Source organism: Corylus avellana, chromosome ca8 (assembly GCF_901000735.1).
Source record: "Corylus avellana chromosome ca8, CavTom2PMs-1.0".
NCBI classification, from domain to species: Eukaryota; Viridiplantae; Streptophyta; class Magnoliopsida; order Fagales; family Betulaceae; genus Corylus; species Corylus avellana.
In genome coordinates, this window is record NC_081548.1 from 18,398,119 (window position 1) to 18,403,452 (window position 5,334).

Consider the following 5,334-nt stretch of genomic DNA (forward strand, 5'->3'; position numbering starts at 1 on the left):
TGACCAGGTGCTTTCTTACCTATTTTTTCGTCCTGATTTCATATTTGTAGTCTGTTTTTGCATTTGAGCCTTCCAGATGGCACAAAACGAGATTTTTCATCATGTTCAGACTGTATTGGATGGCACAAACTATATGTTGTGGTCTCAATCTATGCGCAGCTTTCTTAAAGGCCGCAAGCTTTGGCTTTATGTCACTGGGGAGATCCATAAGCCAGTTAAAAAGGATTCTGAGGCAGATGAGGCTTTTACCACTCGTCTTATTGATTGGGATAGCAAACATCATCAGATTCTTACATGGTTCCGTAATACCACTATCCCATCTATTTCTGCACTCTTTGGCAGCTTTGATGAAGCAAAGGGTGCTTGGGATATGCTTGCTTCTCGTTATTCTTCTGTAGATGGTGCTCACGCGTATCAGCTTTTGTTTGAACTTTTCCATCTCAGACAGGAATCTGGTCAGAGTATTAATGATTTTCTTGCCCGCATGCAATTCTTGTGGAACCAAATTGATGTTTCTGATCCTATTTGGAAGGATCCCACTGATGCTCAGATGTATATTACCCGTAGAGATCAACATCGCCTTCACCAATTTTTGATGGCTTTGCGTGATGATTTTGAGCCTGTTCGTGTGCAACTATTACATCGTTCTCCTCTTCCCACTTTGGACATTGCCATCTTCGAACTTGTCCGTGCCGAGACTAGATCACAGACTATGCGCTCTCAGCCTAGTCATACAGTGTTGGCTGCACCATCCTCTGGCTCCTCGTCATTCCAGCGAAAGTATTATGACAGGTCAGGTACTTCTCGACTCCCTCCTAAGTCTCGCGATAATAATTACTGTCGCTATTGTTGACGTCGAGGGCACACTATTGACAAGTGTTGGCGTAAGGGAAGATCTAATGCACCCACAGCAGCAGTTGCTCATACTGAGAGTGGTTCATCTCCAGCTGCTTCATCTCCAGCTGCTCCCTCTTCAGTTACCCCCTCTGGCCACGCATCAGGATCCAGTGTCACCTTATCTGCAGCTGACTTCGAGACAATAGTCAACCAGGTCGTCCTAACTCGTTCTGGTAATGCATCTTCCTCTGTCCTCTCAATTTTGCCAGGTACCTCTTCCTCTTGGCTCTTTGACTTTGCTTGTTGCAATCACATGACACCTCACCCTACTTCCTCTACCACATCTGTACCTTCCCCTCATTCTTCATTCATTCGCATAGCTGATGGCTCCATTATGACTGTTAAAAATATAGGCACTATCAATACACCTTCCCTTTCTGTTCTTGAAGTTTTTCATGTGCCTGGATTATCCTTCAATCTTCTTTCTGTTGGCCAACTGTGTGAACTTGGATATAGACTTGTTTTTGACTTTTCTGGTGTGCATGTACAGGATCCTCGTACGAATCAGACCATTGGGACCGGGCGTAGAATTGGGCGTATGTTTGAACTATCATCCTTACATCTCCCTGTCACAGGCATCTCTGCTGCAGCCTCTTCATCATCACCATCTCTTGCACTTTGGCATTCGCGTCTTGGTCATGCATCTGCCTCTCGCGTTCAATTTTTAGCTTCCAAGGGTTTGTTAGGTTCAGTTTCCAATAATTCTTTTGATTGTAGTTCATGTCAACTTGGTAAACAACCGGCTTTGCCATTTAATAATAGTGACTCTCATGCTACTGCTTCCTTTGATTTAATTCATTCTGATGTTTGGGGACCTTCTCCTGTTGCTAGTATGAGTGGCTCACGTTATTTTGTTATTTTTGTTGATGATTTCTCTCGTTACACTTGGGTGTTTTTAATGAAATCTCGTTCTGAATTATTGGATATTTATCGTACTTTTGCCAAAATGGTTGAAACCCAATTTTCAAAACCCATTAAGGCTTTTCGTTCTGATAATGCTTTAGAATATACTCAACATGATTTTCAAGCCATTCTAAAACATTATGGCACTGTTTCTCACTTGTCGTGTCCAGGCACCTCACAACAAAATGGTCGAGCTGAACGTAAACTTAGGCACATTTTAGACACTGTCCGTGCTCTTCTCATTTCCACATCTGTTCCTACCCCGTTTTGGGGTGAAGCCACTCTCACTGTGTCTACACAATCAATAGGTTGCCTACCCCTATCCTTGATAATTGCACTCCTCATGAGCGGTTGTTTGGCTCTATCCCTTCATATCATCATCTCCGTGTCTTTGGTTCTGCCTGTTTTGTTTTACTCCAGCCTCATGAGCGCACCAAACTTGAGCCTCGTTCTCGGTTGTGTTGTTTTCTTGGATATGGAGTGGAACACAAGGGCTACCGGTGTTATGATCCTGTGTCTCGTCGTCTTCGCATCTCCCGTCATGTAGTTTTTTGGGAGCATCGACTATTCCACGACGTCGGCAAATTTAGCATGCCATCATCCCCTCCCTTTACTACCCTTTTTGAGTTTCCTCTTTCTCCTACTCCCACCACCGATGTCTTGCCTGAGTCTCTCTCGCTAGAACTGCAGTCATCTGATGCCCTCGAAGCTGCTTCGCCTGTGTCCCCAAGTTCTTTGCCTGCGTCCCCAAGTTCTTCGCCTGCCTCCCCAGGTTCTGTTCCATCTGAGGATCCAGTCTGCACTCCATCACCTGACATTCGTCGATCCACCCGAGTAAGATCTCTTCCTTCCCATTTACAGGATTTTCATTGCTTTCATGCCTTAGCTACCTTGCACGAGCCTCACTCTTTTCGTGAGGCCTCCACTAACCCTCTTTGGCAGGCTGCGATGAAAGAGGAACTTGATGCTTTACACAAGAACAATACATGGGATCTGGTTGACTTACCTCTTGGAAAATCTGCGGTCGGGTGTAAGTGGGTTTACAAAATCAAGACTTGTTCCGATGGTACTATTGACAGGTACAAGGCTCGACTTGTGGCCAGAGGTTTTACTCAGGAATATGGTGTGGATTATGAGGAGACTTTTGCTCCAGTTGCTCGCCTTTCTTCTGTGCGTGCTCTTTTGGCTGTTGCAGCCTCTCGGCATTGGTCACTTTGTCAAATGGATGTCAAAAATGCCTTCCTTAATGGTGATTTAAGTGAAGAAGTTTATATGCAGCCACCTCCTGGATTATCTCATCCTACAAACAAGGTTTGTCGTCTTCGTCGAGCACTCTATGGGCTTAAGCAAGCACCTCGAGCATGGTTTGCTAAGTTTAGCGCCACTATCTCTCGCCTTGGCTACTCCATTAGTTCTTATGATTCTGCCTTGTTTATTTGCCGCACAGACCGGGGTACCATACTTCTTCTACTATATGTTGATGACATGATTATCACTGGGGATGATATGACTGGTATTCAGGAACTTAAACAGTTTCTTAGTCAACACTTTGAGATGAAAGATCTTGGCCCTCTTAGCTATTTTCTTGGTCTTGAGATCTCATCTTCTTCAGATGGTTATTATTTAACACAGGCCAAGTATATATCTGATCTACTTTCTCGGGCAAATCTTACAGACAGTAAGATTGTCGACACACCGACTGAGCTTAATACTCGTCTCACTCCTCATGATGGCGAGCCTCTTCATGATTTTACCTTATATCGGCATTTAGTTGGCAGTCTTGTCTACCTTACTGTCACTCGACCTGATATCTCATATGCTGTCCATCAGGTGAGTCAATTTATGGCTGCTCCTCGCTCCACTCATTTCTCAGCTGTTCTACGCATTCTTCGGTATCTGAAGGGGACATTATTTCATGGGCTTTATTTCTCCTCTCAGTCTCCTATACAGCTGCATGCTTATACTGATGCTGATTGGGCGGGTGATCCAACAGATCGTCGCTCTACCACTGGTTATTGTTTTCTACTTGGCACCTCGCTTATTTCTTGGCGAAGTAAGAAACAGACTGTTGTTGCTCGATCTAGCACAGAGGCAGAATATCGTGCTCTAGCTGACACTACCGCGGAGCTTCTTTGGTTGCGATGGTTGTTACAAGATATGGGTGTCTCTCTTTCTTCTGCTACTCCTGTATACTGTGATAATAAGAGTGCTATTCAGATTGCTCATAATGATGTTTTTCATGAACGGACAAAACATATTGAGATTGATTGTCATTTTGTTCGTCATCATCTTCTTCAGGGCTCACTACAACTTCATTCTGTCACGTCCCGTGATCAGCTCGCAGACATCTTTACAAAGTCACATCCTCCAGGACGTTTTCGTGATCTTGTGTCCAACCTCAAGTTGGTCTCTCGCACTCCACCTTGAGCTTGTGGGGGGCTGTTAGATAATATTATATTATTATTATTTACTTTCTTTGGTATTCTAGGGTTACTAGGTTTACCTTTCCTTATTCTACTAGGTCTGTATTATTCCTTTCCTTATTCTACTAGGTCTGTATTATTCGCCTATATATAGGCCTCTTCTGTACATTATATTGTGTGATTCAATATACAACCTTATTCTCAACACATGCAATTTAAGTAGCAAAACTCTTCCTTCCTTGAAGAAAATAAGTCAACATTTATTTAATTGTTCTACTTCGAAATTATCATGAACGTTGTAACACCCCACTAATTTTATATAGAAATTAAAAGATGATGTAATTTACGTAGAGTGCGTGATTTTAATTTATAAAGATACTTAAATTTATTTATTAGATAAAACTCATGAGCTTTATAATAATTTTAAGAAGACTCTAAATTATTATTATTTTTTTTTGAATTATCGTACTTTTTTCATGTGTATATGTGCATGAGAGAGAGAGAGATACCAAAGTGTCGGCCTAAGACAGCTATATGGAGAATGGACATGTCGTCATTTCTTTTGAAGTGAACACTTAGATCATTGCCAACTCTTTTAGCCAAAAATTTGAGCATTTTTGTCCGACCGAGGGCGGCAGCCCTATAGAGTGGGGTTTCCCCTAGTTGGTTCCGATCCTCGAGTCTCTCTCCCAGCTGGGTCTCCAGATTGTTTCCATGGACCTCCCGAAGTTTACTAATCAAGAGCTCTGCTGCTTCAACATTGTCGGTTGAGGCCACCTCGTGAATAGCAGTGTTACCGTGACTGTTCTTGTTAGACAAGGCTTTCGATATTTCGGGGGGTCTTTTTAGGAGACCAAGTAATTGTTGAAGCAATTTCGTTTCTCCACTATATACTGCAATATGAAATGCAGTGTCTTTGTCGACCGTCAGATTATCAAGGAGGTGCTCCGGATATTTTTCGTAGAACCTCGCCATGGCCCCCCAGTCTTCATCCAAGGCCGCCTGATAAGGCGTCTTCAGCTGTGAAAAGGGTGGCAACCTGGCCGCCTCTTCCAGTCTCACAATCTCCAACTCCCTCCCCATCTCTCTGATCTCTCTCTCTCTCAAAGTT